The sequence below is a fragment of the Protopterus annectens genome, chromosome 6.part0 (genome assembly GCF_019279795.1).
Source record: "Protopterus annectens isolate FY-2018-M chromosome 6.part0, PAN1.0, whole genome shotgun sequence".
NCBI lineage: Eukaryota > Metazoa > Chordata > Ceratodontiformes > Protopteridae > Protopterus > Protopterus annectens.
Genome location: NC_056737.1, coordinates 309,952,952 through 309,967,499, shown reverse-complemented (window position 1 = coordinate 309,967,499; position 14,548 = coordinate 309,952,952). Strand labels below are relative to the sequence as shown.

General features: G+C 44.8%; 1 protein-coding gene across 1 annotated transcript in view; it reads right to left on the bottom strand.

Moving 5' to 3' along the window:
- RTF1 (RTF1 homolog, Paf1/RNA polymerase II complex component) overlaps positions 1-14,548 on the bottom strand; it is a 2,150,039-nt gene that overhangs the window by 393,112 nt on the left and 1,742,379 nt on the right. The gene's annotated exons all lie outside the window — the stretch shown is intronic.

Here is a 14,548-nt window from a genome sequence, read left to right as displayed (position 1 = left end):
ATAGATTAGAGAAGTGCAGCTAAGTTCCAGCAAAAAGAGATGAGGGATGGTGGGTGGGTAACCTGGACTGCAACAGTGAATACACTCGAACATCTACATTTATGGTAAGTGTACACAACTGTACTATGTTCTTCATGTTTCACTGTTGCAGTCTTTACACTTGGGTTGAATGCCAAAAGCTATGGTTGGGAAGCTGGAGCTAAATAGCATTAGGAGCGGCTACAAGGCTCTGCAGAACTGCAGTGGCAAAGCCTGCCCTGGATTTAGAGTATTGTGGTAAATGGTAGTGCTTTGTAAAGGTGTGCACTGAACTCCAGGTGGCAGCCTCTAAAATGTCTTTGGTTGGCACACCCCTGAGGAAGGCTGCTGAAGTGGCTGCTGCTCTGGTAGAATGTGGCCTAATGCCCTTAGGCACTGGCTTGCCATGTTGTGAATAGCAGAAACGAATGCAGTGGCCTATCCACTTTGAAATAGTCTGCTTTGAGATGGCCTTTCCTTGTGACCCTGCCGCATATGCCACTAGTAGTTGCTCAGTCTTTCTGAAAGCTTTGGTTCTGTTCAAGTAGAAGCGTAGCTGTCTGTGTATGTCCAAAGAATGCAGAATGTTCTCTCCCTTATTCTGTGGGTTTGGATAAAAAGTAGGCAGATGAATAGTTTGATTAAGGGCCACACTGGACACTACCTTAGACATAAATGTTGGGTTTGTCCTCAGAGAAACCCTGTCTGGATAAAAAGTTCCACAGCCATGAGTGCCTGTAGCTCTGAGACTCGTCTTGCAGAGGTTATTGCTAGGAGTAGAGCTGTTTTCCAAGATAAAAACTTTATATCAGCTGTAGCGGCTGGCTCAAAAGGAGGCAGAGTGAGTTTTTCCAAAACATAATTGAGGTCCCATGCAGGTAATGGTGATCTCCTTGGAGGCTTTAAGTTTTTGGCTCCTCTGAGGTATTGCCTTAACAAAGGATGAGAAAAGATTGGTGGCTCTGTATTGTAATGAGCCGAAATGGCAGAGGCATGAATTTTAATTGATGAAAAAGATCGGCCTTTGTCCAGCATCTCAATTAGGTATTGCAAAATCTGAGGAATATTTGGTACTGCTGTGTCAATTCCTTGTGCCTGGTTCCAGGCACAGAATCTCTTCCATTTTCCAGCATAAGATTTTCTAGTACTAGGCCTCCTGGCCTCCAAAATGACATCCATCACCGCTTTAGAGAGAGGTGTGTTTTATATGACTACATTATCTGCCATGCTGCCAGATTTAAAATCTTAAGTTGGCTGTGCAGGATCTGATTGTTTTGTTGGGACAGTAGGTGAGGTATTTAAGGTAAGGTCCAGGCTGGGCATTGAGACAAGTTCCTTAGGATTGGATACCAGTACTGGTGGGGCCAGTCTGGGGCAATCAGTATCATTTTTGCCTTTTCTTGTCTGACCTTTAGGAGTACCTTGGGGAGGGAGAGGCAGTGGAGGAAAGGCATATACTGTTAAGTTTTTTCAGCTGAAAGATAGGGCATCCACTTTCCATGCTTGTCTGTGATAAGTCCTTGTGCAGAATCTCTTTAGTTGGCAGTGGTGAGGAGAGGCAAATAGGTCTATGTCCGGGCATCCCCATTTCCTTATTACCATGTTGAAGACTTGTGGTTCCAATTTCCACTCGTGGGGATCCATGAGGTTTCTGCTTAGTTTGTCTGCCAGAGTATTTATCTTTCCTGGCAAGAATTGTGCCTGCAGATGTACCTGCTAAGTCAATGCTGTGTCCCAAAAATTCATGGCTAGTCTGCAGAGGGGGTAAGAATGAATGCTTCCCTGCTTGCTTATATACCACATGACTGTGGTATTGTCTGTCTTTATCAGTAGTTGTCCCGGATGAAGTAAGTCCTTGAGGGCTGTCGGGGCATTCTGAAAATCTAGCATCTGTTTTAGATTGATATGTAGATGCATTTGGTTGGCGGACCATGTGCCCTGAATACATCTTCCTGCCATGTGTGCCCCCCAGGCATAATCTGATGCATCTGTTGTCAATGTCTGCCTGGCTGGGGGTAAGGTGAATGGCTGTCCTTTGTTCTGGTGACAGGCCTTCGCCCACCATCGAAACTCCTGTTGCAGGCAGGGAATGAGAGTAATTATTGTTTCCAGGCTGTGGAAATGCTGAGTCCAAACACTTTTTAGGTACCATTGAAGTTTCCTCATATGCAGTCTTGCATATGGAATTAGCAGAATGCAGGATGCCATGAAACCCAAAGCCTGCAGAATTTTTCTTGCAGATAACTGGGCCTTTGTTGCCAACAACTTGAAATAGGTAGTCAGTTGCCTTTGTTTGTCTGGCATGAGATAAGCCATCTGGGCAGTTGTATTTAAGCTTGCACCCAGGAATATTATCTCTTGTGAGGGTACTAGTTTTGATTTCTGTTCTTTGACTGTGTACCCTAGGCATGGTAGTAATCTTTTTACAAACGCCAGATGCTGTTGTAGAATGTCCTTGTTCTCTGCTTGTATGAGGCAGTCGTCCAAGTAAAGTTGTGAAGACCCTGGGCGCAGTAGATAAGCCAAAGGGCAGTGCAGAGAATTGGTAGTGCATTGAGCCAGCTTTGAATCTGAGGTATCTTCTGCATGTTTGTCTGATTGGGACATGCAGGTATGCCTCTTTTAGGTCTACAGTCACAAGCCAAGCCTTCTTGCCCAGCACGGGCGGAAGCTGCTGTAAGGTCAAAATTTTGAATTTTGGTATATCCAGATATGTGTTTAGAATAGAGAGGTCCAGTATTGGTCTCCAGGCTTTGTCCTTTCTGGGTACCAAGAACGGTCTTGAATAAAATCCTTGTCCCTGCTCTTGTTCTGGTACTTGTTGAATGGCCCTTTTGTCCATGAGGGATGAGACTTGTTTTTGTGCCTCTGCCCATTGTTTTTTTGGTAGGTCTGGCCAACCGTTTGCCCTTGGCTGGGTATGAAAGTGAAACTTGCAGCCTCGTGACACTATGTCTAAGACCCATTTGTCCTGGGTTATTATGTGCCAATTTTGAGAAAAAAGTGCTAGTTTTCCCCCTAAAGGTGCTGCCAGAGGAGAAGTGCTTGGCGCAGCCAGGGGGAAGTCATTAAGATTGTTTCCTGTAAGGCTGTGATTTGTCTTCTCCACTTTTGGAGGTAGAAGCACCCCATTGTTTAGACCTGTATGAACCTTGAGGCTGGGATCAGCCTCGTGGGTGTCTGTATCTGCCCCTTTGTGGTCTATCTGATACTGGAAAGGACCAATTCTTTGTAGGCCAGTGTCTGCTAAATCTTGGAGGTTGTACCTGTAAGAAATCCTTGACTGTTTGCATACATTTAACTTTGTCCTCCATTTTTTTTTAACACCAAACAAAGTATCATGTTGTAATGGAGCATCAAATAATTTTGCTTTAACATGATCTGGTAAATTTTGCTCCTTTAACTAAGCATGCCTCCTAATGTCAGAACCCGTGACAGCGGCCCTGCAGGAGGCCTCCAAAAGAATCAAAACCACATTGCAAAGTATGCTTTCCAACTTGCTCTGCTGCATGCAATAAATCCTGCATTTCTTTGTTTTCTGCACCTTCAGAATTTATCAACATTTTCTGTTTAAGCAGTGACATAATATATTGCTGACATTTGAGCATACGAAACTGACAATTTAGAGCCCTTATAGCCGAGGTGTAAATCTTTTTTCCCCATCTGTCTAAAGCCCTAGAATCCCTGTCGGAGGGGGTAGGGTTTTTTGCAGTGGATGCCTTGACCCCTTTGGGACCCTGGGAAATAGTTTCTAGGTCAGCAGCAGGGTTTTTGAAAAGGAATTTATAAGAGTCAGGTACCCTGTAATACCTGTCCGGCTTAACAGGAGCTGGAGGTAAGGAGTCAGGGGTCAGGCTGGACTCTGAAAATACATCATCTACAATGTCTAACACAGGCGGAATAGCTAGGGGCCTGTGTTATGGGAGTAAAAGGAAGTCCCTGAGCCTTTTCTTAGATTCAGAATAATCTTAACTCTCCCAGTGGAAATGTTCCCTCATAGTATGCAAGGTTTCCCCAAAAGAGTAATCCTCAGGAGAAGAGGCTGAAGGGATAGATTCTTCAGCATCAGAGTCCTCATAGGGAGGAAGAGAGTATTCCTGATCAGAAGAGAAATCTGAAGAAATGGAACCTGACATGAAAATTCATATTCTGTCTCTTGCCTAGGCCTCTTACAAGGAGGGGGATGGGAACCCCTGATCAGAGTAATTAAGTCTTCGGCCATTTTGAGCATCTGTCTTTTAGGCATGGAGGCCTGGCCATGAGGCTGTTGTACTTATTTCTTTGTCTTTAAAGATGGTTTAGTCTTTGCCTTTGTAGCTGGAATCACTTTAATGAACAATTGAGTAGGTCTGAAAACACCCTCAGAAGCCGATGCCTGCTCAGCGGCTCCGGACCCATCTGAGGGAATAGTTTCCGAAGGTCCAATACCTTGAGCTTCCAGCGGCCTAGGTGACTCCACGTGGGAGCCTATAGCGGCTTGCAGTTCCAAAGTAGCGGGTGTCAGGGGCTGCGAAAGTGCCTCACTGAGAGCCGGCGAACCGGCGACTGGCTTCAAAGAAGCCTCTTCATCGGTTTTAGACCTCGGATGCCTGTCCTTTTCTTTTACTTTGCGTTTCTTGTGAATTGCGGTAGTCGGCTGACTATCCAACGGCATCGTGTAATTAAATCTTCTGCCAAAATAGTGAAAAACAAAATCGTACCGGCACTTTATAGTGCACTGGTTAAATCTAGCACAAAACCGACAACAAGCAATGTCATGGTCAGGGCCTAGGCAAGGAATACAGTAAGAATGAAAATCCTTATGAGGTATTTGCTTCCCACAAGAAATACAATTATTAACTTCTTCTGACATCGGTCTGGAGCAAGAAACAAGTTTTCCCCAATGGGGTACTTAGCTTTAAATGAAGACTTCAGATCTGAAATTCAAACATGAAAATCTCAGGAGTCGGCTGACCGGCACTTGTGAACTGCTTCTGCTTCGGGCACTGCGCGGCAAGAAAGACTGAAGAAAATGGCGTCGGCTGCATCTTTTATACCCCTGGCACACTGACGTCAGGGAAGAGGTGACAGCAACAGACGCCGGACCAAGACTTTGGAATTCAGGCCGACTGAGGGTAGCCTGCCAGCAGGATAACCCAAGTGTAATGACTGCAACAGTGAAACATGAAGAACATCGTCGTGGTCAAGGTCTAAACAAATAATACAACAGGAAAGAAAATCTCTATGGGGAATCTGCTTTCCACAGGTAAGACAATTATTAACTTTTTCTGACATTCGTTAAGACAAGAAAAGAGGATCCCCAATGGGGTACTTAGCTGTAGTTGACTTCAACTTTGTAGTCAGAAAATAAAAAGGTAAACTGCCGACCGGCACTCGTGCAAAAAAGCTTCTGCTTCGGGCTCCACGGCAAGGAAGACTGAGGAAGTGATGTCGGCTGCCTCCTTTTGTATCGGACGTCCTGACGTCCTTTACAACAGACAGTCGATGTCATATTTACTTACCTTTGGTATTCTGGTTGATTGAGGGCTACCGGAAGCCAGATAACCCACTGGTTAGGACTGCAACTGTGAAACACGGTGAACATCCAGGACTGCAACAGTGAATACACTCGAACATCTACATTTATGGTAAGTGTACACAGCTGTACTATGTTCTTCGTGCTTCACTTTTGCAGTCATCACACTTGGGTTGATTCTCAAAGCTGAGGAAGGGTGGAGGCTGTTAAGAAGAGTTAGGGCTGGCTAGTAGGCCTTGCAAGACCGCTGTAGCAAATCCTGCCCTGGAATTGGAAAAGATAGGTAAGTGGTAATGCTTGGTGAAGGTGTGTACAGAACTCCAGGTTGCAGCTTCCAGAATGTCCCTGGTAGGGACTCCCCTGAGAAATGCTGTAGAGGTAGAAGTAGCCCTAGTGGAATGTTTTCTGTCCCCCTGAGGGGTTGGATTTTCATGGGGCTTGTAGCAGAAATGGATGCAGTGTGCTATCCAATTGGAAATGGTTTGTTTTGAAATGGCCTTGTCCTCTGCCCCTGTTGCAAAAAGTACAGTTTTGTACCTACCATAAATGTAGATGTTTGAGTGTATACCCTGCTGCAGTCATCACACTTGGGTTATCCTGCCATCAGGCGGTCCTGCAGTCGGCCAGAATTCCAAAGTCTTGGTCCGGCATCGGTTGCTGTTGCTTCTTTCCTGACGTCAGAGCGCCAGGGGTATATCAGAGGCAGCCAACGGCATTTTCTTCATTTTTTTTTGCCCCAGATGTCAGGTGCCCCTAATAGGTAGGCAAAAAAAAAAAAAAATATATATATATATATATATATATATATATATATATATATAGCTATCTTGAAAAAAGTGAAACAATACCCTTAGGCACAAGCAAATACACCACAGAGGTTGTATAGAATAGAGAGAAGTTCAGCTAGTTTTACAGGGGATGGAGGGAGGGCAACCTGGACTGCAGCAGGGTATACACTCGAACATCTACATTTATGGTAGGTACAAAACTGTACTATGTTCATTGTGTTACCCTGCTGCAGTCATCACACTTGGGTAGAATCCCAAAGCTAAGGATGGGCGGAGGAGTCAAACTGGGTTAGAGGGGGCTAAAAGGCCCTAACAAAACTGCAGTGGCGAAGCCCGCCCTAGTCTTAGAGTAAAGTGGTAAGTGATGATGTTTGGTGAAGGTGTGTACTGAACTCCAAGTTGCAGCTTCCAGAATATCCTTGGTTGGTACCCCCTTGAGGAAGGCTGTAGATGTAGCTGCTGCCCTGGTAGAGTGTGGCCTTATGGTAGCAGGAACTGGTTTTCCATGGTGGGTGTAGCAAAAACGTATGCAATGTCCTATCCATTTGGAAATGGTTTGTTTTGAGATAGCCTTTCCTTGTGATGCTGTAGCATAGGATACAAGAAGCTGGTCAGATTTTTTGAAAACCTTAGTTTTATCCAAGTAGTAACGTAGCTGTCTGTGAATGTCCAAGGAATGCAGGAGACTTTCTCCTTTGTTCTGTGGATTTGGAAAGAAGGTGGGTAAATGGATGGTTTGATTTAGGGCCACACTGGATACCACCTTAGGCATAAAGGAGGGGTTAGTTCGTAGAGAAACCCTGTCTTGATGAAAAATGAGGAAAGGCTCTATTGCCATTAGTGCCTGAAGCTCTGAAACTCTTCTAGCTGAAGTGATTGCTAGCAGCAGGGCAGTCTTCCATGATATAGACTTTAGGTCAGCTGAGAAAGCTAGTTCAAAAGGAGGTAGCGTGAGTTTTTCCAGAACAAAATTGAGGTCCCAAGTAGGCGTTGGTGCTCTCCTGGGAGGCCTAATGTTCTTGGCCCCTCTGAGAAACTGCCTTAAGGGTGGATGAGAAAATAAGGGAGGATCTGTGTTGTAGTGAGCAGAAATAGCTGAGGCGTGGATTTTAAAAACTGAAAAAGAAAGCCCTTTGTGTAACATCTCAGTTAGATATTACAGAATCTGAGGTATGTTAGGCTGAAGGGTATTTTTGCCTTTAGCTAGGTTCCAGGCGCAAAACCTTTTCCATTTGTCTGAGTAGGCTTTCCTGGTGCTGGGCCTCCTGGCCTCCAGAATAACTTCCATAACAGCTTGTGAGACAGGAGCTGGCTGGTTGCTTAGGTGATTTGCCATGCAGCCAAGTTTAAGGTTTTGAGCTGGCTGTGTAAAAGCTGATCGTCTTGCTGTGTGAGCAGGTGGGTAATTTGTGGTAGAATCCATGGTGGGCCATGGGCCATATTCCTTAATAGTAGGTACCAGTGCTGGCGTGGCCAGTCTGGAGCAATGAGCATCATTCGGGGTCTCTCCATCCTGACTTTCAGTAGCACCTTTGTGAGAAGGGGGGGTGGAGGAAAGGCATATACTGTTAGCATTTTCCAACTGAATGAGAGTGCGTCCACTTTCCAAGCTTGTTGGTGAAAAGTCCTTGTGCAAAACTTTATTAGCTGATAGTTTTGAGGGCTGGCAAACAGGTCTATCTCTGGAAGCCCCCATCTTTGAGTTATCATTGCGAATACTTGTGGATCCAGTTTCCATTCGTGGGGATCCATGATGTTTCTGCTTAGGTCGTCTGCCAATATGTTATTTTTTTCCTGGCAGGAATTGAGCTTGTAATTGAACTTGGTAAGCCAGTGCTGTGTTCCACAAGGTCATTGCTTGCCTGCATAGAGGGTAGGAGTGTGTGCCCCCTTGTTTGTTTATGTACCACATTACTGTGGTGTTGTCTGTCCTTATGATAAGCTGTCCTGGATGCAAGAGGTCCTTGAAGGCTGTCAGAGCATTTTGTACAGATAGCATTTCTTTTTGATTGATTTGCAGATTCCTTTGATCTGCTGTCCATAAGCCTTGAACGCACTGTCCTGCCATGTGTGGCCCCCAGGCATAGTCTGATGCATCTGTTGTCATAGTTTGCCAGGCTGGGGGTAGGGTGAAAAGCTGACCCTTGTTGAGGTGACAAGCCTGTGACCACCACAGAAACTCCTGTTGAAGGCAGGGACTGAGAGTTATCATCGTTTCTAAGCTGTGAATGTGTTGAGTCCATACGCTTTTTAGGTACCACTGTAATTTCCTCATATGCAGTTTTGCAAATGTTATTAGTAGTATGCAAGATGCCATGAAGCCCAAGGCCTGCAGAATTTTTCTTGCAGGGAGTTGGGTCTTTAATGCCATTGTTCTGAAATACTGAGTTAATTGTAGTTTGTCTGGCGTCAGATAAGCCATCTGGGCCGTTGTATTCAAGCTGGAACCCAGGAATGTTATAGTTTGTGAGGGCACTAGTTTTGATTTCTGTTCGTTTACTGTGTACCCTAGGCAACTTAGAAGATGTGTTACAAAAGCCAGGTGTTGTAAGAGAATGTCCTTGCTTTCTGCTTGTATGAGACAGTCGTCCAGGTATGGGTATATTTGAATTCCCCTCTGTCTGCAGTATGCAATTACTGGTGCCAGGCATTTTGTGAAGACCCTGGGCGCAGTAGATAAGCCAAAGGGCAGTGAAGAGAATTGGTAATTGGTTGAACCTGCAATGAAACGGAGGTATCTTCTGCAATTTTGTCTGATAGGGACATGCAGGTATGCCTCCTTGAGGTCCAACGTTACTAGCCAAGCTTTCTTGCCCAACATGGGAAGAAGCTGCTATAGTGTTAGCATCTTGAATTTGGTACTTGCAAGAAAGTGTTTAAAATTGAAAGGTCCAGAATGGGTCTCCAAGCATTGTCCTTTCTGGGGACTAGAAAGAGCCTTGAGTAAAATCCTTGGCCTTGCTCCTGTGTAGGTACCAATTGGGTGGCTTTCATGTCCATGAGAGCTGTAATTTGTGTGTGTGCCTCTGCCCATTGATTTTGTGGCAGGTTTGGCATTTTTTTTTTCCTTGGCAAGGTGTGGAAATGGAATCTGTATCTGTGCGAGAATGTCTAGAACCCATTTGTCCTTTGTGACGATGCACCAGTTGTCTGCAAAAAGTGTTAATTTTCCTCTCAAGGGAGCTGCCAAGAGGGTTTTGCTTGGCAGTTTGATGTTTAAGTCATTGTGTTTGCCTTCTAGTGGCTTGGGACCTGTCTTCTCCTCCCTACTGTGTTGAAGTGCCCCATTGGCGAGGTTTGTAAGGGATTTGTGCTTGTCCTCTGCCCCTTGGGCGCCTGTATTTACCTCTCTGTGGCCTGTCAGAAGCTGGAAAGGACCAATTTTTTGTTAGCCAATTTCTGCTGAAGCTTGGGGGCTGTACCTGTAAGAAATCTTTGACCGTCTGCATAGATTTTGCCTTATCCTCCATTTTCTTTAAAACCTCCTCTGCTTTAACCCCAAATAAAACATCCTGCTGTAGGGGCGCATCCAGTAACTTTGCTTTAACATGATCAGGCAGAGATTGTTCCTTTAACCAAGCATGCCTACGTATAACAGACCCAGTAACAGCTGCTCTGGAGGAAGCTTCCAAGGCATCAAAACCACATTGTAAAGTATGTTTGCCCACCTGTTCAGCTGCATGCAACAGATCTTGCATTTCCTTGAGTTCAGACTGTTGAGGGAGCGTGCCCATCTTTTGTTTTATTTGAGACATAAGGAATTGCTGGTATTTAAGCATGTGAAATTGACAATTTAGTGCTCTCATAGCTAGAGTAGTAGAGGTGTAAACCTTCTTCCCCCACCTGTCTAGTACTCTGGAGTCCCTTTCCGAAGGTACATGATTTTTAGCCAAAGAAGCCTTAGCCCCTTTGGGACCCTGGGAGATCATCTCTGGATCAGCAGCAGGGCTTTTGTAAAGGAATTTGTGAGAGTCAGGCACTCTATAGTATCTATCTGGTTTGGCTGGAGCAGGAGGCAGAGAATCTGGATTTAAAGTAGATTCTAAGAAAACATCATCTACTATGTCCAAAAAGTACAGTTTTGTACCTACCATAAATGTAGATGTTCGAAGATCCACATTGCTGCAGTCCTTACACTTGGGTAGTCCGCTGTCCTCGGTCGGCCCGAATATCAAAGTATAAGGCTGACGTCGGTCAAGGCGCATTTGACTGACATCAGGACGTCAGGGTACAAATGTGCATGACCGACGTCATATCCTCAGTCTTTTCTTGCCCCAGATGTCAGAAGACCCTAAAAAGAAAGGTCCAAACCAAAAGACAGCAAACAAACAACCAACCATCCTAGCACTAAAAATATGTACAATATATACAATATATACAATATACCCCATATTGACAACCCAACCCACACAACCACCTCTAACTACAGAGGGGAAGGAGGGAGGGTAAATTGGACTGCAGCAATGTGGATCTTCGAACATCTACATTTATGGTAGGTACAAAACTGTACTATGTTCTTCATCTCACATTGCTGCAGTCCTTACACTTGGGTAGAATCCCAAAGCAGAGGTAAGGGAGGATGGCCAAACTATAAGGAAGCAGGAGCTGCCAAAATGCCCTGCAAAACAGCAGTGGCAAAACCAGCCCTAGATTTAGAATAAAGTGGTAGGTGATAATGCCTAGAGAAAGTATGCACTGAACTCCAAATAGCTGCCTCCAAAATATCCTTAGTTGCCACCCCCCTCAAAAAGCTGTCAAGTGGCAGTAGCCCTAGTGGAATGAGGCCTAATCCCAGCTGGAATCTCCTTGCCATGATGGGAATAACAGAAAGCAATGCAAAACCCAATCCACTTAGAAATAGTTTGTTTTGACACAGGCTTGCCCTAAGAACTCAAAGCAAAAGAAACAAATAACTGCTGAGACTGCCTGAACCCTTTAGTTCTGTCCAAATAATATCGCAACTGCCTGTGTACATCTAAAGTGTGCAAAATTTTTCCCCTTGATTTTGGGGTTTGCATAAAAGTAGGCAAATGAATAGTTTGGTTTAAAGCCACACTAGAAACCACTTTAGGCATAAAGGAAGGATTAGTACGTAAAGATACCCTATCCTTATGAAAAATTAAGAAAGGCTCAACCGCCATAAGGGCCTGCAACTCAGAAACCCTTCTTGCAGAGGTAATGGCCAACAAAAAAGCAGTCTTCCATGATAAATATTTCAACTCGGTAGTAGCTGCAGGCTCAAAAGGTTGTAGAGTAAGTTTCTCCAACACAAAATTGAGATCCCAAGCAGGAGTAGGAGCTCTACGTGGGGGTCTTAAATTCTTTGCCCCTCTAAGAAATTGCTTGAACAAAGGATGAGAAAACAATGGTGGGTCACAATCATAGTGAGCCGAAATTGCTGCAGCATGAACCTTAATAGAAGAGAAGGACAAACCTTTGTCCAGTAACTCAGTAAGATATTGAAGAGCCACACTTAAATTAGGCTCAGAAACATCAAAATCCTTTGCTGCACTCCAAAATAAAAATCTCTTCCATTTATCTGCGTACACTTTCCTTGTACTAGGCCTTCTAGCTTCCAAAATAACATTCAAAACTTGTTGTGGAAGTTGAGACCCACTATGGTTCAAAACAGAATATGCCAGGCTGTTAGATGAAGAGAGTGAAGCTTGACATTGAGCAAATGACTGTCCTCCTGAGACAACAGGTGTGGAATCAAGGCAAAGGCCATGGAGGCTCCCGTACCAGGCTTCTTAGTAATGGGTACCAATGCTGTCGAGGCCAATCTGGAGCTATCAAAATCATCCTTGGCTTGTCCTGTCTGGCCTTTAGTAGTACCTTTGGGAGGAGAGGCAGAGGTGGAAAGGCATACACATGAAGATTGCTCCAATTGAAAGAAAGAGCATCCACTTTCCAAGCTGTGGGATGAAACCTTTTCGTGCAAAACTTTGGCAGCTGGTGGTTTAGTGGAGAAGCGAACAGATCTATGTCTGGAGTTCCCCATGACACTGTCAATTTCTGAAATACATGAGGATCCAATTTCCACTCATTGGGGATCCATAATTTGTCTGCTCAACACATCTGCTAAGGAGTTCTGTGCTCCGGCAGAAACCTTGCCTGAAGATTTAGCTGTAAACTGAGAGCCGTCTCCCACAAAATCATTGCTTGCCTGCATAGAGGATAAGAATGTGTTCCCCTTGCTTGTTGATGTACCACATGACAGTTGTGTTGTCTGTTAGAATCAACACCTGCCCTGGAAGAAGTAAATCCTTGAAAGCTATTAATGCAAACTGGACTGCTAACATCTCCTTCAGGTTGATATGTAGATGTTGTAGTCTGGCAGGCCACTTGTCTTGTATCCACTTTCCATTCAGATGAGCTCCCCAAGCTTTGTCTGAGGCATCTGTCGTTAGAATCTGACTCGCCTCTGGCCGGGTCACAGAGAGTCCCTTGTTTAGGTGACATTCCTGAGCCCACCACAACAATTCCTTTTGAATGTAAGGTATTACTTGAATGACAGTGTCCAGATCCTGGCAGTGCTGTGTCCATACATTTTTGAGATACCATTGTAACTTCCTCATATGCAGTTTGGCATTGGGAAGCACCAGAATACAAGATGCCATGAACCCCAAGGCTTGAAGGACTGTCCTTGCAGTCAGCCTGGACTGATGAGACAATTGATGAAAGTAAAGGGAAAGATTCTTTTGTTTGTCCGGGGTCAAAAAGGCCATCTGGGATGCTGTATTCAGTCTTACACCCAGAAAGCACATGTCCTGAGAGGGTACTAGACTGGACTTTATTTCGTTCACAGAATACCCCAGGCATCTTAGCACTGCTATCACATATTCCAAATGATGAAGAAGCTCGTCCCTTCCTTGAGCCAGAATCAGGCAATTGTCCAAATAAGGATAGATTTGTATTCCTTTTAGCCTGAGGAAAGCTATCACTGGAGCCAGAACTTTCGTGAACACTCTGGGCACAGTAGATAAGCCAAAGGGCAATGCAGAGAACTGATAATGAGAAGTCCCAGCCCGAAAACGCAGATACTTCCTGCAACTCAGTCTGATAGGAACATGAAGGTACGCCTCCTTGAGATCCAAAGTTACCATCCAATGATCTTTGCCCAGCAGAGGTAAAAGCTGTTGTAACGTCAACATTTTGAACTTGGGAATGTCCAGATAAGTGTTGAGGGTAGATAAATCCAAAATTGGTCTCCACGTGTTCCCTTTCTTTGGTACTAGGAACAGGCGAGAATAAAATCCTAGGCCCACTTCTGGCATAGGGACCGGCTGTATGGCCCCTATTTGAAGTAACAGAGAAATTTGTTTGTGAGCCTCTATTCTTTGCTGAGGAGGAACGTCTGGCATGCCTTTGAAAGGAGGCAAGGTATGGAAATAAAACCTGTAACCGTGGTGTATGATATCCAATACCCATCTGTCTTGGGTAATTAAACTCCAATTTTCCTTGAAGAGTGCCAACCTTCCTCCCAAAGGTGCTGCCAGACGAGAAGTCTCTGGCAGCTGAAAAGGTAAGTCATTGGGTCTGTTTATGAAAGGACTGACCCCTGCCCTCACCCGAAGACTGTGCAGGTGAACTCCCTGTTCTAGGCCTGAAAGAGCCCTGAGCTCTGCCCCTACCACGTCTAGACCTACCCCTAGACTGGGAATCATAAGAAGGATACGTCCATCCCTTGGTAGGCCAATTTCTACTAAACCTCGGAGGCTGAACCTGCAAAAAATCTTTAACAGTCTGCATAGACTTAGCCTTGTCTTCCATTTTCTTTAAGACTGCCTCAACAGGAGAACCAAACAACACATCAGATTGTAAAGGAGCATCTAAAATCCTTGTTTTAACATGGTCAGATAAATTCTGATCCCTCAGCCAGGCATGCCTGCGAAGAACTGACCCAGTGGCAGCCACCCTAGACGAGGCCTGTACAGCATCAAAACCACATTGCAAAGAATGCTTACCCACCTGTTCAGAAACATGTACTAAATCTTGTAACTCTTTACACTCAATACCTTCCGCCAGAGCATCTACCTCAGACTTCAATTGTGAAAGGAGATAGTTTTGGTATTTCAACATGTGAAACTGGCAATTCAAAGCCCTCATAGCTAGGGTGGAGGAAGTATAAACTTTCTTTCCCCATCTATCCAAAGCCCTGGCCTCTATCTGGAGGAACCGGATTTTTGACAACAGAAGCTTTAACACCTTTAGGCCCCTGACTAAC